We start from the raw sequence: 23,772 nt of genomic DNA on the forward strand, positions 1-23,772 counted from the left end.
TCATTCTACCATCAATTCTCACTGAAGCCCAATTGTCAACATAAATACCTTTGATTGATTTTAATAATCTACCTTTAATTCCATAGTCCCCCAGTACAGCGAACATCTTCTCCCTTGGTACCCTGTCGTATGCTTTCTCTAGATCTACGAAACATAAACCCAACTGCCTATTCCTCTCGTAGCAGTTTTCAATTACCTGGTGCATACTGAAAATCTGATCCTGACAGCCTCTCTGTGGTCTGGAACCACACTGGGTTTCATCCAACTTCCTCTCAACGACTGATCGCACCCTCCCTTCCAAGATGCCAGTGAATACTTTGCCTTGTATACTAATCAATGAGATACCTCGTTAGTTGTTGCAATCCTTCCTGTTCCCTTGCTTATAGATAGGTGCAATTACTGCTTTTGACCAATCTGAAGGTACTTTACCAACACTCCATGCTAATTTTACTACTCTATGAAGCCATTTCATCCCTGCCTTCCCACTATACTTCACCATTTCTGGTCTAATTTCATCTATTCCTGCTGCTTTATGACAATGGATTTTATTGACCACCCTTTCCACTTCCTCTAGCATAATTTCACCAACATCATTTTCCTCCTCCTCATGAGTTTGGCTGTTCGCAACACCACAAGGATGATTTCCTTTTACATTGAGAAGATGTTCAAAATATTCCCTCCACCTCTCCAGTGATTCCCTGGGATCTATTATGAGTTCACCTGAGTTACTCAAAACACTGTTCATTTCCTTTTTCCCTCCCTTCCTAAGATTCTTTATTACTGTCCAGAAAGGTTTCCCTGCTGCTTGACCTAGCCTTTCCAGGTTGTTACCAAAATCTTCCCATGACTTCTTTTTGGATTCAACAACTATTTGTTTCGCTCTGTTTCTTTCATCTACGTACAAATCCCTTTCTGCCTCGGCCCTTGCTTGGAGCCATTTCTGATAAGCCTTCTTTTTATGTTTACAAGCTGCTCTCACTTCATCATTCCACCAAGATCCTTTTCCCATCTTTGCACACAGTTGTTCCTAGGCATTCCCTTGCTGTTTCTACTACAGCATCCCTGTATGCCACCCAGTCACTTTCTATATCCTGAACCTGCTTACTGTCTACTGTTCGAAACTTCTCACTAATCATATCCATGTACTTCTGTCTAATTTCCTCATCCTGGAGATTTTCTACCCTTATTCGTTTGCAGACAGATTTCACTTTCTCTACCCTAGGCCTAGAGATACTTAGTTCACTACAGATCAGATCATCTGTATCATCGAAAAATCCCCAGAAAACTCGTACATTCCTAACAGATTTCCTGAATTCAAAGTCTGTTAAGATATAGTCTATTATGGATCTGGTACCCCTGGCCTCCCATGTGTAGCGGTGAATAGCCTTATGCTTGAAGAATGTATTCGTAACAGCTAAACCCATACTAGCACAGAAGTCCAGCAAACGCTTCCCATTCCCATTAGCTTCCATATCTTCCCCACATTTACCACTCACCCTTTCGTATCCTTCAGTTCTATTCCCAACTCTTGCATTGAAATCGCCCATTAGCACTATTCTATCCTTGCTGTTGACCCTGACCACGATGTCACTTAATGCTTCATAAAACTTGTCCACTTCATCCTCATTTGCACCCTCACATGGTGAATACACGGACACAATTCTAGTCCTAATTCCTGCAACTGACAAATCTACCCACATCATTCGCTCATTTATGTGCCTAACAGAAACTATGTTGCGTGCAATGGTATTCCTGATAAAGAGCCCTACCCCAGACTCTGCCCTTCCCTTTCTAACACCCGTCAAGTACACTTTATATTCTCCTATCTCTTCCTCATTATCTCCCTTTACCCGAATATCACTTACTCCTAGCACATCGAGATGCATCCTCTTTGCTGACTCGGCCAGTTCTACTTTATTTCTTCCATAAGCCCCATTAATATTGATAGCTCCCCATCGAATTCCATTTTGTTCGCCAAGTTGTTTCCAAGGAGTCCCTCGCCTGTCAAATGGGAGTGGGACTCCGATACTCCCATAGGTTCGAGGCTTGCTTAAAGTGTTCTGAGCTCGGTAAATTCATGAAGCAGGATGCTGCCCTACTTGCACATAGTCCAAGTGAGGATCTCTCCTCTAACGGGTTATGGACGACCGGTGAATTGTACAGTCCTAGCCTCCTGAGCACAAGGAGGGCCACGACTCAGAATATGTCCGACAGGCCCACTCCCATTCCATAGCAACTGGTATCCCGACTCTCAGGACCACTTACTAGGCCACTCAGCCGTTGCCCATGGTTCACGAACTAGGACGTGACTACAGTAATCCACAAACATGAACCATAGATAACCGGAAAAATAACAGCAAAAAAATCTTAGATTTTAAGAATAATATTGACCGTTACATAAAATTCAAGATGAAAAAGACAGTTCATTAAACTTCCTTGCCAGTGAATACTTTGCCTGGTATACTAATCAATGAGATACCTCGATAATTGTTGCAATCCTTCCTGTTCCATTGCTTATAGATAGATGCAATTATTGCTTTTGTCCAATCTGAAGGTACCTTACCAACAATCCATGCTAATTTTACTACTCTATGAAGCCATTTCATCCCTGCCTTCCCACTATACTTAACCATTTCAGGTCTAATTTCATCTATTCCTGCTGCCTTATGACAATGGAGTTTTCTTACCATCCTTTCCACTTCCTCAAGCATAATTTCACCAACATCATTTTCCTCCTCCCCATGAGCCTGGCTGTTTGCAACACCACTAGGAAGATTTCCTTTTACGTTGAGAAGATGTTCAAAATATTCCCTCCACCTCTCCAGTGATTCCCTGGGATCTATTACGAGTTCACCTGAATTATTCGAAACACTGTTCATTTTCTTTTTCCCTCCCTTCCTAAGATTCTTTATTACTGTCCAGAAAGGTTTCCCTGCTGCTTGACCTAGCCTTTCCAGGTTATTACCAAAATCTTCCCATGATTCTTTTTGGATTCAACAACTATTTGTTTCGCTCTGTTTCTTTCATCTACATACAAATCCCTGTGTGCCTCGGCCCTTGTTTGGAGCCATTTCTGATAAGCCTTCTTTTTACGTTTACAGGCTGCTCTAACTTCATCATTCCACCAAGATGTTCACCTTTTCCCATCTTTACACACAGTTGTTCCTAGGCATTACCTTGTTGTTTCTACTACAGCATTCCTGTGTTCCACCCATTCGCTTTCTATATCCTGAACCTGCTTACTGTCTACTGTTCGAAACTTCTCACTAATCATATCCATGTACTTCTGTCTAATTTCCTCATCCTGAGATTTTTTACCCTTATTCGTTTGCAGACAGATTTCACTTTCTCTACCCTAGGCCTAGAGATACTTAGTTCACTACAGATCAGATAGTGGTCTGTATCGTCGAAAAATCCGCGAAAAACTCGTACATTCCTAACAGATTTCCTGAATTCAAAGTCTGTTAAGATATAGTCTATTATGGATCTGGTACCCCTAGCCACCCATGTGTAGCGGTGAATAGCCTTATGCTTGAAGAATGTATTCGTAGCTGCTAACCCCATACTAGCACAGAAGTCCAGCAAACGTTTCCCATTCCCATTAGCTTCCATATCTTCTCCACATTTACCAATCACCCTTTCATATCCTTCAGTTCTATTTCCAACTCTCGCATTGAAATCGCCCATTAGCACTATTCTATCCTTGCTGTTGACCCTGACCACGATGTCACTCAATGCTTCATAAAACTTGTCAACTTCATCCTCATCTGCACCCTCACATGGTGAATACACAGACTCAATTCTAGTCCTAATTCCTCCAACTGACAAATCTACCCACATCATTCGCTCATTTACTTGCCTAACAAAAACTATGTTGCGTGCAATGGTATTCCTGATAAAGAGCCCTACCCCAGACTCTGCCCTTCCCTTTCTAACACCCGTCAAGTACACTTTATAATCTCCTATCTCTTCCTCGTTATCTCCCCTCACCTGAATATCACTTACTCCTAGCACATCGAGATGCATCCTCTTTGCTGACTCAGCCAGTTCTACCTTCTTTTTTCCATAAGCCCCGTTAATATTGATAGCTCCCCATCGAATTCCATTTCGTTCGCTAAGTTGTTCCCAAGGAGTCCCTTGCCTGTCAAATGGGAGTGGGACTCCATTACTCCCATAGGTTCGAGGCTTGCTTAAAGAGTTCTGAGCTTGGTGAATTCATGAAGCAGGATGCTGACCTACTTGCACATAGTCCAAGTGAGGATATATCCTCTAACGGGTTATGGACCACCGGTGGATTTTATAGTCCTAGCCGCCTGAGCACAAGGAGGGCCACGACTCAGAATATGTCCGAGATGCCCACTCCCATTCCATAGCAACTGGTATCCCGACTCTCAGGACCACTTACTAGGCCACTCAGCCGTTGCCCATGGTTTACGAACTAGGACGTGACTACAGTAACCCACAAACATGAACCATCGGAGTTTGAAAACGCTTACATTTTTTTCTAGACCAGCATTATAACATTAATAGTAATCTAAACGATGTTCTTGACACAGATAATCCATTAATTGAATCAATCCCTAAATTACTCATGCCTTCAACATAAATACAAATAATGTCATGAAAATATTTAACTATAAACACTTCAGCAATTTCCCTAACGCAATAGTAGCCACTCCCAGGTCACCGTTTCATGCCACACCCCCTCCGCCTACTCCTAATGTCTTCAATGCTCTGCCTACCTCCCATCTCCTGACTCATTCTCCGCCTTCACAGACACACCCCTACAATACACGTAGCAGTAGAATAACAACTGCCAGATCGTCTGAAACAACCAACAAGGCTAGTCACCTCTCTGTCAACTCTAAGGGTAAGCGTAACTTCCACTCATTAATAGAATGTTCTCTACGTTTCAAAACTTAAATTTATTTTCTTACACATTTCAGTTTTCAGCACACTCTACAATGCAAATTCTCCCACATCTAAGGCTTTATTGAACACCCTATTTGTTGAATCTATGCTAGACAGCTCACGACTACAATCTATTACAAGGATTATTCTAGAAGGAGACACAACACTTCTATACTGATGCTTCAAGCGCATTTTGACCTTATCATACGGTCACTTGGAGTTAACAACTCTACTGTAATTCTACGTACTTGATTCTCAATCAACAACGTTCGAAGATTTATTTTTCGATATTAGTTAATCCACGCTTCATTAATATAAAATAATTTATAGACTCCAAATGCATGTCTGATCATTATGACTATGTCTTATTCTACAAACAACCAACTTGTACTTTTTTAGACAAACATTAGTATTACCGAGCTCGATAGCTGCAGTCGCTTAAGTGCGGCCAGTATCCAGTATTCGGGAGATAGTAGGTTCGAACCCCACTGTCGGCAGCCCTGAAAATGGTTTTGCATGGTTTCCCATTTTCACACCAGGCAAATGCTGGGGCTGTATCTTAATTAAGGCCACGACCGCTTCCTTCCCACTCCTAGCCCTGCCCTGTCCCGTCGTCGCCGTAAGACCTATCTGTGTCGGTGCGACGTAAAGCAACTAGCAAAAAAAAAAAAACCATTAGTATTCATTCAGTGTACATATAATACTGTGACAAGTTCATTATTGAATTTTAGTTACATTTAAGCATTGCTTTCTCCACAGACTAGATTTTTATGACTGTTTTATCTTGTAATAAAGCATGTATTATACTCTAATGAGGAACCCAGTTCAGGGCCCTAACTTAGTTTTAGATTAAGTATGGCTGAAGATGCTTACATAGCCTATGCGAAACATGTCCCATTTTAACATATATGTCATATTTGTATCTTAAACTTAAAGATTGTAAAGTATTGCAATGGTGATTTTTTAATAAATTTGTTTGAAACTTTTACATTCTGTACTCCAATACAACTATCATAATGAAACTCATAACATGTAAACAGCTGTTAACTCGTTAAAAATAAAGGCCGACTAAACGATTGCTTAATTTTAATGCAATTAAGTAAGAACGGGATACACCTCGAGATATGGCAAAGTGCCACATTGTTTTCAGAGGTTAGCTTATATTTTCTCGCGTCTGGTTAAATGACGGAAAGGCTATTATCGTGTAAATTTATAGTGAGAAGATTATAATTTCTCTACTGGCGCTTGAAGCGTGATTTCATCATACGCATAGTACGGTTAAGTTAGGATAGGTGACGCTGTTTGCATAAGAAAACAAACGTTTGCCACAAAATGCGATCGATCATATATTCGGTACGGTATAGTTATCTCACTATGAACATTTGCGAGCTCTCTAGTAGACATTCGAAGGTGATGTTGGAATCAATTAGTAATACCAGTCGACTGCTGTTCTCTAAAGAAAATTCAAAATAAAAGAGGATAACGCGTTTTCGTAATAAATCCGTAAATAACGTGGTCGATAGTAGTTGTCAATTTGTTAAAAATAAAGGCTGACGTAAACGATGGCTTAATTTTAATGTTATATACTGAAATTAAGTAAGAATGTGATACAACTCAAGATATGGCAGAGTACATCACTGATTTCAGAGGATAGTTCATATTTTCTCGTGTCTAGTTAAATTTCGGAATGGCTATTCACATGTAAATATTTAGCGAGGAAGTTATCATTTCTCTACATGTGTTTCAAATATGTTTTCATGATACATATACGGTTAGGTTAGGCAACGCCATTTAAAGAAGAAAACTGAAATGTTTGCCACAGAAGCCTCTGGAGTGATACCGTATTCCTCCGAATCCAAGACGACGTTTTTTCTCAGAATCACATGCGAAAAATCAAGGATTGTCTTGCATTCGTGGCCTAACAGTACCGAATACCGCTGGCAACTACCGCTGTAACCATGCTGCTTCTTTTCACACGCGCACGCACACACACACACAAAACTCGTTGACAATAAACGACCGCCTCTTTATTATACATCACTGGATCTTGGGAAATAGTGAAGAGAGAATGACATTCTATTAGCCTCTACAAAAACTTTTCTCAAATCTGCAGAATGGCATCCAAACATGCAAGCCTTCGAATTCTTAGAAAGGCAACGGTTACGCAGTGTCAGAGTTATAACGCGTTTACTGTACCTGACGCTTAGTAAAATTTTTATAGGTAGCAGGAACATTTCCGTGATGGATAGTCGTATTGTAAAGATACGTGGGACAGGTACGCCTATTGCCGGCAAATTATCGACGGGTTCTTGTCGATATTATGATGCCAATTTTGAGTTAACGGTTATTAAACACTTGGAAATGTAGAATAATTGTGCAGTCGGAAAAAATACGACATAGGCCTAACTAAAGCCAATATTTGACGTTAGCATTAAGACGAAGATAGTTAAAAAATGCATACTGTACAAAAAAATGCATTCAGTATACCGCAACAAGGATGCTTTAAATAAGTCGAAGATGAAATTGTGGGGCATGTGCACAAAAATCTGAAGGGCCAAATGGCCATACAGTGGCGCAATAAACTTGTTCGTTGACTTTCAACGTCTGCGATTAGGCCTATACATCGCCTGCCGGTGAAGTTGGCCGAACCCGGCAAGCGAGACGTGCGTGTAAAGGTAGCCTGTTATATCTGACGCTGAGTAAAAGTAACAGTTTTATAGACGCAAGAATATTTTCCTGGTGGATCGTCGTATTGTAGAGACGCATGGAATAGGTGTTGCCGGCAAAATTTTCAACGGGTTCTCTTCGGTATTATGATGCCAATTTTAAGTTATTGGTCATTAAACCCGCGGAAATTATTATTAATAGGAAAAGCACCTGAAAGGGCATATACAATATGATTACACCAAATTTTAAAATTATTCTTTGCTAATTTGCGTGATGCTTTTGGTCCTTTTTGAACACAACATAATATGGTATTTTTCAGAATGAAACACACGCTTCCATGAAAAATAACAAACAAGTAATCCATAGTGTGGATATCATCCGCGAAAACGCAAGTTTTGAACAAACCGATTGCCGTTTCATACCGATCTTAATGTGTAAGGGTTTTTTTTTTTTTTTTTACTTTCATACAAAATCGGGTATAACGACAATCCGCTATAGCGGGTCAATTTTTCGCTGTTATGAATTCTCGCTATAACGGACTTGTACTGTACATGGAACACTTTAATGCTTTAAAGCATAATAAATATTCCTCAATGAGTAACCACATGAAAGAAACCAGCCATCAATATACTACAATAGAGAGAGACCTAAAAATAATCAAAAGGATTGAAAAAGGGAAGTTAATGACTGAGTTTGAGAATATTTATATTCATTTGGACCAATATTTTAATTTTTAAAAATCTGAATGACGCATTCAAAATGAAGAGTCTGTTAATAGATCAAATGCCAATATTACTACAAACTTTCAAATCAGGTAATAGTAAATTCTTTAAAACATTCAATCTGAAAACTCCCACCACAAAAATAGACACAATTACTACTTTGAGAACGCATAAGACTCCCCTCCACACAATACGCCAAGGTCCAACGCCCTGCCTACCGTTTCTTCCTCTACTCCCATTTTGACGACGTATAAAGACTCCTCTCCACACGATACGCCAATGTCTAACACCCCGCTTACTGTTTCTTCCCCGAAGTCCCCTACTCGCCCTTTACAACAGATTCTTCATATGTATAACACATGAAGTAGAAACACGAAAGCAAGCAGTCACCATGATGTAACAAGCACCACGAGGCATTGTAGCAGCAGTCAGAGGGATAAGTGACGCACACCAATACGATCACTGTGAAAGCACAATAACACACAACATTATCACGTAATTTCCTTTGTTTCAGACGCACCATCACTTAAAGATTATGTCCACCTCCGTAGCGTAACGGTTAGTGTAATTAGCTGCCGTCCTCGGGGGCCCGGGTTCAATTCCCGGTACTGCCAGAAATTTAAGAATGGCAGGAGGGCTGGTATGTGATTGGAATGGTACATGCAGCTCACCTCCAATGGGGGTGTGCCTGAAAAGAGCTGCACCACCTCGGGATGAGGACACGAGTTTACGTTTTTACTTAAAGATTATGAATAAGGATAATATATCAACATTACAAGATTTTCAGATTGATGTCCCTATTGATAAATCACTTTTAAAAATGGACTGTGTCCAATGTAAGGTCTCCTCGTCAACTCAAGACCAGTTCAAGGAAACTGCCAACACATTGCATTTTACTGTTTACTATTAATAAATTACAGAAGCATGCTTCAAACCAATACATGAGCGGAATATTTCCATCCCCTTTAACACGCATATTAAGACTTCAAACTTTAGATACTATTGGGATTCAACAGGATTTATGACTCAAATTTTAATGTATTCAACATAATAAGTCAACTAACAATTGAATCTTTTTTTTTTTTGAAACGACACATGTCAAGATGTTGCCACAGTTGAGTTAAGGCAAGTAATACAGTCTTTAAGTATAGATCTATCGTTTTCTGCAGAAACTACACACGTCACTGCATTGCTTTATCCGGTAGCTCTGCCTGGTAATAATAGTTTGTTGGAGAAACAGCACTTGTCTCTGACATGTGCACGTTTTAGCTGGATATCTCCAAACTAAGATTTATTGACGTGCTGTTTCAAAAAAAATGATTCAATTGTTTTTAATTTTTTAAAAAACTTACGAATTTTAGCCAAATCTCATTTCTGTGAGGATATTACTGTGTTTTGGATGTCAGTAGTATTAGAATCAATGTATATCCCAATTTTAGCACTGTCATTTTAAATTGTTAAACTGTCCATTGTGTTTACAAATGCCTATGTTCACGTATTTTACCAATTAGAGTAGTTTTTAGAATCATAATTAAGTACAAATTAGTTATAAGCAAATTAACAATGACAAGTTACAAAGGCTGAGGATCCTCGTAAATCCAGCGAAGCATGTCCCTTTTAATGTGATGTTGTAGTAAAATGAATTTCTAACAGCACAAAATCAATTGTATTGAATAGGTGGAATAGAAAAATAAACAAATAAAAATTTGTATGCAAATTATAGCAAATTTCAATATGGGTCTAAACATGAGAATAGTTACATGTAACGCAGGCAACCAAGAATGAGTTAGCTGGAAAATTTATAATGTCCAATAACGGACCATTATATTGGTATTATAAATTTACTCATTCAGGACAAATATTTTAGGTTCACTATGGGAATCAACATCTATATCATTTGATGGCCAAGCAGGCATCTATTTTTGGAAATGAGTCATAGCTCTCACAGTGCATTGGCACTGCTGGTGGCTTCAAATAGCCTATGCAGTGGCCTCCACGGTATGCACTAGCCTTGCGTCTTGGGTGGTCTGCTAAGTCCCAACTGACGAGCCTAACTTAGCACACGAGGGCGAAACGTAGGCAACCAAGAATGAGTTCGCTGGAAAATTTATAATGTCCAATAACGGGCCATTATATTGGTATTATAAATCTAATAACGCCGAGCCAAACAACAATCGGCCGCAAGTAGTTTTTAATTCTCTAATCTACTAAAATAAAGCACATTAGATACAAAAGCACCCAACATGTTGGCAAAATCCCTTCTTTTCTTAATCTTCGGTTGTTATTTGGTCTCCAGTATACCATTCATAGTTTCTGGAAATCTAGAACCGCGTAAATTAGGCCTACATCAACTTTTAAAGGTTATGTTGAACTCGAGGCTCAAGATTGTGGTTTTGAATGTAAGCATCAATTCTCAAAAGTTCTAGAATGCATTATATTCAGTTCTGCTCGTCACTAATGAAAATCAAATTGGAAAGAGAAAATATATCATCAAAACTTCAGAAATTATGGTTATTCGTGACCTTGGACTCAGCTGAAAAGCACACTCGCTGCACAAGTCAGTACGAGTTGGAAATGATACAAACTATTTAAATGTAACATGCGCAAATAAAACAAACTGCAGTTTTCATGACATTTTAACACAGAAATATAAAATTCCCAGTCTTATATTAGGACCAAAACAGTAATAGGCAATCCCAAGACCTCTCATGGCTGTCTGTATATGTAAGGTGCAACATCTGTTCTGGTCTCGATAACATAATCTTATATGATATTAAAATACTAGATTTGTGTTAAGAAGGAGCAGTTTCGATTCTTGCCCGAAAACCCAGTGACTATACAGTGCCCTGAGATCTAAATCTGGACATAATGTGGATGTTTTACAAATGTGAGCATTTGACGAAACTCGTTCAGTTTTTAAGTAGAGCTGTAAAAATGCGCTCTGTCTTCTTCCAGTTGTTGTGGCCACCGTCTGCTTTATGATTTCCTAGGATTCTCCAAACAATACCACCTGAACGCGATGCTAAGATGGTCCCTTATGCAAGTTCACCGTCGATCGCTTTTCCAGTACAGGATTTGCTCTAATTATCGCAATGACGGGGTGTTAACGCCAAAATCCGGAAGTATGCCATAGTTGTCCTTTTGTGAGATAAAGCTTCTTGAAAAACGCTTAATCAAGGATTTGGTGTTGATGGGACTGACATTTCTGGACAGTTGATCTGGGAAATCGTTTCTTCAAGGAACCGATAATACAGGATTTTACAACATGATTTAATTAGGATGCTTGCGGGACCACGTAATTTGAATGCATAATCCGGGAAAACGTAGTTTCCGGGAGCGGATAATAGAGGTTCCACTGTATGTAGCACGTTCTTTTTATCCACATAGGACGTATTATTGCTATGATTTTCCCTTTCAGTTAAATATTCCAGCCATCTACGAGCTGCCATCTTAGATTTACTGTTTCACCAGCCAACCTTTCTCTCGTAAAATTTTAAATCAAGATAATGCCTGTTATCTGAGGTAATGTTGTTGGCGAATACAGATGTAACTTACCTTGGTTTTCTTAGCTTTAAACCGAGAAAAAAGCTTTGTTGGCCAATAAGGGCCTTCAAACTATAAAATCATGTTATGTGGTAAAATCTCTAAATCTTCATATTAAGCTGAACTTGTTTCTTAAAACTCTGTTATAGTCGTCAAATGCAGTGTTATAGGGAGGTAAATGGTTCTTCTACATTATCTCATTTGCATGATATTGAGTACTGTCAATAGAATGTTCGCGTGACATGTTCCACTATCTGTCTCTAATCTGTTGGTTATGGAGTCTTCCTGTCATAAAACGTCATAGGTAATATATTTCATATTAATCCGTATAGAGGAGCAATATAGTTTCCACCTGTTCAATACTGTTTGTTGTAACCTTAAAAAGTTACATATATTTGTTGGAACTAATTTCGGTCTTACCAGAGACCATCATCAGGAGGGTAGAAAAGCAAAAGAAAATAATGTGATAGAGATATAGAGTCTGCTCAGCAAGGACAGTAACCTATCTTTGCACATCCAGGCCAATCTCTTGTCATGAACAGTGGGACTTTCAGGGTCACACTCCCTATGAGAGGCTTTTTCCTATCACCGTGGCGCATACCGTCTGCGCGGCAAGAAGAAAAATTCAGCCATATCACACCAACAACCAACAGTTGGCCGCAGTCCTATCCTACTTCCCTCAGCACTACTAGTGGAAATCCTAGTATTAAACAAAGCACAGTCACTTCACATGCACCACATAGGGGTGCGTCATGTTACTAACACTGCAAGGTTGACTCTATAGTTATGCCAAAAATGTTAGTAATGAAGACTAACGACTCTGGATTCTAAAAATTTCGCAAGGACTTCCGTGTATAAAGGGTGATGTATGCGCATCGCATGCATGGATTGTCACACAAGCTAATAGTGCACTAACTCACTCATGGGTACTATAAATTCCTATAATTGGCATGGATGTCCGACTCGTTGGCTGAATGGTCAGCGTGCTGGCCTTCGGTTCAGAGGGTCCCGGGTTCGATTCCCGGCCGGGTCGGGGATTTTAACCTTAATTGGTTAACTCCAGTGGCCTGGGGGCTGGGTGTTTGTGCTGTCCCCAACATCCCTGCAATTCACACACCACACATAACACTCTCCTCCACTACAATAACACGCAGTTACCTACAAATGGCAGATGCCGCCCACCCTCATCGGAGGGTCTGCCTTACAAGGGCTGCACTCGGCTAGAAATAGCCACACGAAATTATTATTATTATTATTATTGGCATGGATACGTTGCCAAAATTATTTACCGTGCCGCAGAGCCTGCAGGAAGCTTTGGCTAAATAGTTTTGAAAATGATGTTTAAAGCTGTTGTCACAGCTACAAAATCCCGGCAACATTTTAAATACTTCGCACATGAACCGATCAGTAAGCAATCCAGTATGCACAAATGACGTGGAGCAAGAATGGTCAACCCTCCAAAGGACTATCATTGAGTCAGCTGCGGAAATCATCGGCTACGAGAAAAGAAAGAGGCAAGACTGGTTCGAGGACAACAATGAAGAAGTTCCGAGCCTTATCAGTTCCAAACGGGAAGCCCGCCAATCCCTTTTTCAAGATCCATCATCCAGTGCGAAGAAAGCTATGTTTCAAGATCTGAAATAGACATGTTAGACTCAAATAAGACAAATGAAGAACTGGTGGCAGGAGGAGGCTCTAGAACTCCAAAGACTATCTGATGCCAGAGACGTGCTGAACTTCTACGTGGGAATCTCGCTCTTTAATAGGAACTCTGAAAACAGTTGATAGTGCTAACACCCTAACCGATAGTAGAGACATTCACTTCCTTTACCAGAGTTGAATGGCTCAGATTATTGAGTACTGGCTTTCAGTCCCAAGTTTTCAGGTTTGATTCCTGCCCAGCGTGTCAATGGACTTAACCAGCATGTAAAAAAGAATTTTGAGAAACTTCTATGAGACTTTTTAGGTCCTCATTTTTGAAAACTGTTAAAGTAGTTGGACATTATTATGAAGAAATATGTATACGCCTAACAGTTTAACTAATTCTTATCTCTCTTCGATTATAGAACCATCGGATGTCCAGTATATAAGAGCAATGAATGACTTCCATCAGTTTTATGTTCGGAGACTTCATAACGTTAAAGAAATTATTAAGGAACTCGGCAAGTTGAAGATGGCCATTTGATGGAGAGTAGAATCCATGAGGTAACTATCATTAAAGCTAGTTTTTCCTGTTTTAAGTTTTTAAAGTCTCATAACTGTGACATTTCTTAATATTTGAGAATCATGTTGTGTAATTAATTTAAAAAAAATATTTAATGTTTAATTTTTTTTAGAATGAACTTCATCAGTTTTATTGTATCAAAACACGCTTCCATTTTCAAATGCAGTATTAATCATAAGAAGTCGCAGATTATATATATGTATATTTAGTTGAAATAGGAATTCCAGTTTCCTTACTTCTTTTACTTGTGAAAAACCTTGGGGATATACACTGAGTGGCCTAACGTCATGGGAAGGCACTGAATGTGATGTTAATAACCAAGCTGCTCCTCCGCAAGCCCTCAAAACGACAGCAATACAGCGAGGCACCACCTCTACAAGATGTTGGAATCATTCTGCAGGGATCTGGAGCCACACATCTTGCACTGCTACCCACAATTCTTCGTATGTAGTTGGTGCGGGGTTCATGGAGCGTACATCAGCATCGACAGCATCCTATAAATGCTCAATTTGATTAAGATCATTGGATCCGGAGGGCCAATCCGTGGTCGTAACTTCACTGGAGTGCTCCTCCAACCACCTGCGTGCCACCACGGAGCGGTGACATGGCGCATTGTCCTGTTGAATCGTGGCATCTCCATCAGGGTACTCGACGGCCAGAAAGGGATGCAGATGGTCTTAAAGAATGTCCGCATAATGTGCACCTCTCCGCACTCCCTGCACCTGAGCAATAGAGCCTAACTGCGACCATGAGAACGCCGCCCAGACCAGAACTGAGCCACCTCCAGCCTGGATACAACCTTGTTGACACGCAGGATCCATAGGTTCATGGGGCATACGCCACATTCTCACGTGCCCATTAGTTCGATACAACTGGAACCAGGATTCATCGGACCATACCATACGCAGTCACTGTTCCATGGTCCATTGCCAATGTTTGCGGGCCCATGCACGTTGTTGAGCTCTGTGTCGAGGTGTCACCAAAGGGACACGAGTTGGTCGATGGCTGGTGAAGCCTATGCGGTGCAGTTGCCTCCTTACCATCCTGGTAGAAATGGGTTCCTGACTCCCAACATTGAACTGGGCAGTGAGCCCGTTGAGCGTCCAGTACGGTTCTGCAGAAGCGACGTGATACTCATTTGTTAAACACGTGTGGTCTCCCCGTGCAGTAGTTTATGTGGGTGGTAACATTCTCTCCGTAATATTGAAGATCCACCTTCAACACTGTTGAACTCGGAAACCCAAATTCGCATGCAATCTCCGCAACTCTCAACCTCTTGCCATCTTCGTGACACTGGTGTGTGTGACAGACTGCTCAGCTACTCCGCAGCTGGCTACATCACTCCATTGTTATACACGGCGCATTTTCTAATGGGACACCCCTTCCCGTGACTTTTGGCCACTCATTGTATGTTAACATGGGCTGTGAAAGCATCAATCTAAATATTAACCTGTTTATAAAGTGTTTGTAATAAAATAATATTTTATGAGAATAGTGTGATAATAATACTTTATTAATGGTAATACCATTTTACATAACAGTAGAGAAGAATAAACAAAACAAAACACACTAAAAAGAAAGTTCAATGGAGTATAAGTAGAAAAATATGTACAGATATATACACAGGTTATATTACAAGTAATCACAGGAAGGTAATAGTCAATTCTGGAGATTATGTAAGTGATTTCTCAATTTTGACAATGAGCAGTTAAATATATCAATATCCAGTTTGTTTAGAGATCTTGGCATTCGTTCAATTGGCCCATTGATAGAAATTAATTAGACTTGTTTTATGGGTAATTATGTTGACTATTTTGTACTTTAAATTGCTTAATACCTGGCTGATGGAGCTTTGCTCGGAATCATTGTGAACTTCTATTTATGCTGGTGCTATGCACATTGCATAACGTAGGTACACAGTGACTCAGCACACGATCACATTTTTTTCCAGAAATGCAGCCAGCAGTATATGCTTTAAAATGTATTTTCCATCATGCTTCTTCTGCAGCAGATTCGGCTTGCTTGTATTGGGCTAAGGAGGTAGAGAGAGAGAGAGATGGGAGGCTTAACCCTACTGAATGGCAGGTGAGGCAAAGATATCCCGCCACTGAAGTGTCCGGACTTCCTTGCATTTCTGATGGCTGTCTGCTTGAGGGACTGTCATGTCTCTCTCGTCCGACTCGTTGGCTGAACGGTCAGCGAACTGGCCTTCGGTACAGAGGGTCCTGGTTCGATTCCCGGCTGGGTCGGGGATTTTAACCTTGATTGGTTAATTCCAGTGGCATGGGGGCTGGGTGTATGTGTTCTCTTCATCATCACGACGCGCAGGTCGCCTACGGGTGTCAAATAGAAAGACCTGCACCTGGTGAGCTGAACCCGTCCTGGGATATCCCGGCACTAAAAGCCATACGACTTTTTTTTTTTTTTTTTTTTTTCTTCATGTCTCTCTCGCAAGCTGTTTGCATGGAGTACTGAAGCATTGCTGTTACCTGACAGGAAATTGGACTGAAATTTGTTTGAGTTGGAAAGAATTCCAGTCACGAGAAGCTCCATGTATCTATTCATTTTAGGGAAGAAAGCAATAACATTTTGTTAATACTCTTTACTTTTTTAGTTTGGTGTGTGAGTCAGTTTTAGCCATAAAAGCTTTTATATGGGGGAAGTTAATGAAAGAGTTTGAATAATTCAGAAACATAAATAAGATGTAAACATCATCTTCTGACCACAGTGACTGCAATACAAAACCCAGATTATTGGTAACTAGCAATTAGACCCATCGTTGATGGTACATTAATTTGCATGTGGATGATATTACTGTATTATCCCAAATACCACCCGCATTTTTTCCCCCAAAATATTGGTTCTAGGCATTCCGCGGGCGGAGTGCATTGTTTCCGGAAATTGAAGAACTACTCCACAAATTTGTGATAGAAAAACATGAGTTAGGACATGGCGTTTCTAGTGAAATGTGTCAATTGAAAGCACTAGTGGTCTTAAAAGAACTCAAAACACAAGGTTATACTGCAAGCTGCGGATGGATCCGAAACTTTTATCGGAGAAAGGGATTGTGCATTCAGAGATGTAAGTCTGTTTCACAGTGTTTCCCTGGGGCGTATGAAGAAAAATTAACGGCCTTTCAGCCTCCCATTATTCATTATATGAAGCAAAATTCTTATTTGCTGTCGCAAATTGGGAATGCTGACCAGACACCTGTCTATTTTGAAATGCCGTTGGAAAATACAGTGGATACGAAAGGTTCTAAAAGTGTAACCATCAGAACAGGTGGTAACAAAAAGTAATGATGCACGGTAATGTTGTGCGTATTAGCTGATGGAACTAAACTCCCTCCATATGTGGTTCCGAGAAGGAAAACGCTTCCGAAAGAAAACTTGCTGTCCGGTGTTATTGTTAGAACACATGAGTCCGGCTGGATGGACAGTGCGTTAGTTGAAGACTGGGTTAAGTGCGTTTGGCAATGTTGCCCGGGAGCTTTGTTACAAAAACAAAACATGCTTGTGTTGGACAGTTACCGAGGACATACAACTGATGCCGTAAAAGATATGATGAGGAAAGGAAAAACCGATCTTGCGATAATTCCCGGAGGACTCACTTCTATTCTACAGCTGTTGGATGTGTGTGTGAACCGGCCTTTCAGAACTACAATGAAACAGTTCTACACCGAATGGATGTCTGATGGTGATGACGCGTTAACACCAACCGGACGAGTGAAGAGGCCTGAAGTGGGACTAATATGCAGCTGGATCAAGACCGCATGGGCGCGCATTCCCAATGGTCTAGTGTCCAAAAGCTTTAAGAAATGTGGAATTTCAAATTCAGTGGACTGTAGTGAGGATGACTATTTGTGGAAATAAGCCAGCGATTTAAGTTCCTATGGTGAAACTTCAGATGATGACGGTGAATTGTGAATGATCTGAGTATTGGACCGATTTTATTTACGATTTTTGTGATGTTATTAATTGTGAGTAGTTTGAATTCATATTTGTGGTATATTTGAAGAAAATTAAATAGGTTTGCAAGTTATTTGATATTTTATTTTTTTTCCATATTTTGCCGTCTCAAATTTAGGGTGCGGGCCTTATTCGGTGGTGGGTAGTATTGGGGGTTATACAGCAAGTCTTTGTCGATCCCTAATATTCTTCCTGAGATTCTGAGGCATGTAGGTGGACACCACTTCCTGTCAGCAGCTTACCATGACATACTTGTTTTCTGTGGCCTTTTGCAGTTACGTAATTTTTCATTATCGCTGCTCTTCCTTCTAGTATAAAATATAAGTATCCGGTTAATATTTGGAAAGTACAGAGATGTCGTCATCATCGGCAGTTACTCGTTTCCAAGTTTTACAGATTTCCTATTTAATAGCTCACTTCAATTCACAGCAGTTTGTGTTTAAACTTCCGGTGGCTGTACAGGCTAATTCTTGCTCAGAACATACATCCACACATCACCCAGCTGAGGGACAGGTTAGATCTTGGCTGGGTTTGGCGAAGTTTGCATTCCTGATGCTTAATATATTCATGTCTGCAGCGCTCTTGTCCGAAGTGTTGAACTGAGGCACAGACACTTTGCCGCCGAAGTAAACGGTCCTTGGTGAGTCTTTTCCAGGTTTGAGGGTTTATTTCTGCCATCTTTAAGGTTTGTTTCAGTTGATCTTTGAAACATCTTAGGCGGGCACCCTGTGGTCTTGAACTGGAGCCAAATTCACTATAGAGGATCTGGTGTCATTCATACGGTGCACAAGTCCTGCCCATCTGAGGCAATGGCCAACGACCAATGCTTCTACACTCTTAGCACATGTTTTCTCGAGAACTTCAACATTAGAGATGTAGTTTTCCCACTTGTTGTTCATGATGGAGCGTAATTTTTGCAGGTGAAGTGCTCCAGCTTTTTGATGTCATGGCGGTATAAGGTCCATGTTTCATAGAGATAGAGAAGTGTAGAGATGACTACAGCCTGGTACACCATTAGCTTTGTGCGAATTGTTAGGTTTTATTCCTGAAGACTCTGTGTGATAGTTGGCCAAAGGCCACGTGAGCAGCACGAAGCCTGTTTTCCACATCCTGTTCTGAAGTTCAGCTCTTTGACAAGATACTCCCAAGGTAAGTGAAGTGATCTACTTGTTCTAGTTTGGTGTTTAAGATGGTAATGTTAAATTCTGGGATGTTAGTCCCTGGTGCACGCCGAGCAAGTACCTTGGTTTTTTTTTTTTATGGTGAGGCTAAAAATGTCATATTTATCCTTGAAACTCATGACTGACTGTTGCAGTTCCTCATGTTTAAGAACCAGTGATGCGGTATCATCTGCATACTGCATTTCTGTTACTCTAGTAACACTGTTATGTCTTCGCGAGTGAAGTCTGAAAGTTGAAGAGGCCACAATCAAAATGATATTTAATCTCTATGCCGGGGTTGTCTGTTGTTTTATAAAGCATAGCCGCCAGATACAAGGCAAAGAGTTGGAGCAAGTACACAATCCTGCTTCAATCCATGTGTGATTGGGGATGGTTGTTGTTTTGATGGGGAATCTGTCCAGTCATACCATCATGAAATGCTCAGGACAGCCAAAGCGTCTGAGAACTGCCCACATAGCAAGTCTTGGAACACTATCGAAAGCCTTTTCTAGGTCATAAAACATAAAATAGAGAGGCTTCTGTTGTTTTCTGCATTTCTCTTGCAATTGCCTTGTCATGTCAACAGTACCTCTGGAGGCTCGGAATCCACATTGGGACGCTGCTAGGGTAGAGTCCTCTCGGATTTGACTTGCAGGCAGCTAAGCAGGATCCTTACAAGAAGTTTACCTACAATGGACACCAGAGAAATGCTGTGAGAGTTGGCACATATACTACGGTCACCTTTCTTGAAAATAGTGATGATATTGGCATTTTTGAGATTGCCGGGTACTTTTTCGGTTTCCCAAATACAGAGGATGAGGATGAACAGCCTTGTTTTTAGGGGTAAGCCTCCTCCTTGAATTAATTCCAGGGGGATGTCTGGTCCAGGTGCTTTCCTAGGTTTCAGTCTGTCAAGTGCCACACAGAATTCCTGATAAGTTGGTGGCATCGCCATCCATGGTTGAGAGGGAAGTTGTGGCACATCACGTAGAACGTCATCGGCAGCAGTGGTGCTTTGGTTTAAAACAGTGGAGAAGTGTTCTATCCAGCGCTCCAGGATGTCTCTACTATCAGTAAGGGTGATAGCACCATCAACTGTTTTCAGAGTTCCAATTGAAGAGCGAGATGGATCATAGGTCTCTTTTATTCCCGCATTGAAGTTCAGCACGTCTCTGGCATCAGATAATCTTTGGAGTTCTAGAGCCTTCTCCTGCCACTAGTTCTTCATTTCTCTTATTTGAGTCTAACATGTCTATTTCAGATCTTGAAACATACCTTTCTTCACACTGGATGATGGATCTTGAAAAAGGGATTGGCGGGCTTCCCGTTTGGCACTGATAAGGCTCGGAATTTCTTCATTGTTGTCCTCGAACCAGTCTTGCCTCTTTCTTTTCTCATAGCCGATGATTTCCGCAGCTGACTCAATGATAGTCCTTTGGAGGGTTGACCATTCTTGCTCCACGTCATTTGTGCATACTGGATTGCTTGCTGATCAGTTCATGTGCGAAGTATTTAAAATGTTGCCGGGATTTTGTAGCTGTACAACAGCTTTAAACATCATTTTCAGACTATTTAGCCAAAGCTTCCTGCAGGCTCTGTGGCACGGTAAATAATTTTGGGAACGTATCCATGCCAATTATAGGCATTTATAGTATATGAGTTAGTCTTTCACCAACAAAAGATAGGGCCCTTTTAGACCACATTTCTCTTTGAAATACACTCTGGTCCATGTAGAAAATTGTGGAGGGGTATAGTGTCATTAATCCAGAACTTCATAGCTTTTTCCTTATAAGCATTGTTTGTAGTGGGCCCTATAGGTTTCCTTTCTGGACTAGGAAAATAGCTGAAGCTTTGACTTACATGGAGACAGGCGTGTTGCATGACAAGATTCTGAGGATTTATGTTAGAATCTGACTCGGTCCTTCATCGTTGCTTATGGTCGGAGAATGAGTTTCGCTATCAAAATCACTGCTGGTATTACTGACATGTTTCTTCTTTTGAATATTTCTCCTGTAGAAGAAGACTAACAAGGTTTCCCCCGAGTTACACGAGAGGTGTCTACGCTTATTCCTTCATTTCTGTTTCTTTCTTATTCTAATCCACCTTGATTTTTAACTTCTCCAACTGTCTAGCCAGTCTCTCTGCCTCAGGTAGAATGGTTTTTTTTTTTGAAAGAGTAGGGGTGTGCATGTTCTATCCTCATCCATCACAAGTTTTAGGTCGTGGAGAGGTGATGCATTGCTACTGGGAGAATAGTTACTAGTGGCCCACCTCTAGATACTGGGCGACCTCTGGTGTATGCAGCCTTACCTGGGTATGTAGAGAGCTCTGCAGAAAGCAGATTTTCCTAGCTACTTATGGTCCAAAAAGCAGAACCTTCTGTTGTTTTTTTTCTTTTTCTTTCTTCTCAGGGTAGCACTCTTATAACAGTGTCCTCTAAAATTAAGAAGCGCTAGAGATACACCCCAGTACCTGTGGATTATGAAAGTGAAGAACGTCTGCCTCGATTCCTGGTTTCTTTCAGGGCCGATGGATAGAGTTTCCTAGATTGTTTGTGGTGAAGTTGACGAGATGCGTAAGCTTTGTGATGGATCTGTACTGATCAAGATATCGAGAACTGAGCAGTCTAGATAGCTGCTAAAAGCCAAATCATTCTGCTTCTGATTGCAGAAACATGATCAGAAACCTCGCTTGTCAGGGAGTGACCTACGTGCTGAGTTTAAAGAGGTTAGTTGGTGATAAGCTGCTCGATATGGGCGCTTTCATCCTGAACTCTGGCACCCATACTCTGCCCGAACGTATGAATGTAATCTGACTCTGTGCCTGTACATTCCAGTTCCAATGAGGAGTTACAACTGTTCGAAATTTGGCCACACCTCATTGCAATATAAAGGTGCAACGACCTGTAATATTTGTGGGAAAGGCGAACATTCTGGTGTCGACTCTCTACCACCATCTGTGTGTGTCAACTGCACAAGTGCACATGTTCCAGTTTGCAATAAGTGTCCTATATTCAGGGAGGAGGAGAAGATCCAGGAGATCAAAACTATGGATAAGCTAATCAATGAAACTGGAGTACCCAAGAAGATATGCGTACCTCCTGGGAAGCCAACAAGTGAGTCATAGCCGGTGAAGTCCTCCCCATCAGGGCGAGGAAATAGAAGAAAAACCTTGTGACTACATCTGTGGCCAAGTTTGGTTCTGTACCTCTTTAATTCATTAGAAACCGAGTCTAACCATCATTGTCTTGGTCTCCCTCTACTTCTCTTACCATCCATGGCAGAGTCCGTTATTGTCGTAGGTAACTTGTCTCCCTCCATTCGCCTCAGATGACCGAAGCTAGTTAATGCATACAATTTCATCAGTATAGTTCATTCTGAGTAACTTCCTGCCATTGTTTCCAGCTGTTTGTACCGGCGATTATTCTCTCTCCTTTCATATCTATTACTTTTAACTTGTGAATGAGAAATTCTGAGTCCACCCAGCTTTCACTCCTGTAAAGGAAAGTTGTTCTGGGAGTTGACTTCCTTTGTACAGAATTCTGTTGATCGCAACTACGAGCTCACTGCATTAGCTTTCCTGCACCTTGATTCAATCACACTTACTATACTACCATCCTGGGAAAATACACACCCCAAATGCCTATTCCAGGGCCGATGACCTTAGATGTTAGGCCCCTTAACAACAAGTATCATCATCAAATACCGGTTCCAGCTTGGTATTCCCAACCTGACAGATTTCTTACATGCTAACGTCACTTTATACAGTGATCTGGGGCTGGAGGAGAGAGTGAAAACCTGTTCCCGGGCTGAGTGCCTCAGATGGTTGAGGCGCTGGCCTTCTGACCCCAACATGGTAGGTTCGATCCTGGCTCAATCCGGTGGTATTTGAAGGTGCTCAAATACATCAGCCTCTTGTTGGTAGATTTACTGGCACGTAAAAGAACTGCGGGACAAAATTCTGGCACCTCGGCGTCTCTGAAAACCGTAAAAGTAGTTAGTGGGGCGTAAAGCAATAACATTATTATTAAACCTCTTCCAACATATTTATTGTTCGTTGAAGGAAAATGGAATTTAAATTTCACACAGCATCCCAACATTCAAGACTGATCATATCCAACATTTTAATTGTAAATAGTCCACTGGTATCAGTAATACTCCTCCCGCCAATCACTTTTTAATCAGCTGGAGTTATAGTCGGATTGCCACTATATTAATCACAGCAAGATTTTAAAATTTCAACAAACAGAACAGTCTTGTATACTTTTGTACCTCAATTGTTTTACCAACAATAGAAGTAATTTTTATATTGGCCTAGTTTATTGATGAAAGTGTTTTTTTAATGTTTTAATTGTGCGACATTACACTACATAACAAAATTTGATAAAATTTTTGTTTATCTTATTTTTGTGCATTTGTTGCTTAATTTGGTGATGCTGATTATGAATATATAAGTAGTTTTTCTTAATTGTCAATATTTCGGATATGAAAATTAATGTTTCAATTTTCTTAAAAGCTACTAATATTGTGTGCTTATTTAATACGACTAGAGTCCTATAGAAGAAATCTACCACACAG

General features: G+C 40.6%; 1 protein-coding gene across 7 annotated transcripts in view; it reads left to right on the plus strand.

Annotated features, from left to right (window-relative positions):
• The window catches only part of capt (adenylyl cyclase-associated protein 1), an 861,909-nt gene that overhangs the window by 793,236 nt on the left and 44,901 nt on the right, over positions 1-23,772 (plus strand). For all 7 annotated transcript variants that reach the window (XR_010861164.2, XR_011018799.1, XR_011018798.1 and 4 more), the window contains one exon: positions 13,910-14,048. The gene's annotated coding sequence lies outside the window, so the exon portion shown is untranslated. The remainder of the gene's footprint in view (positions 1-13,909; positions 14,049-23,772) is intronic.

Source organism: Anabrus simplex, chromosome 10, assembly GCF_040414725.1.
Source record: "Anabrus simplex isolate iqAnaSimp1 chromosome 10, ASM4041472v1, whole genome shotgun sequence".
Classification (NCBI taxonomy): Eukaryota; Metazoa; Arthropoda; class Insecta; order Orthoptera; family Tettigoniidae; genus Anabrus; species Anabrus simplex.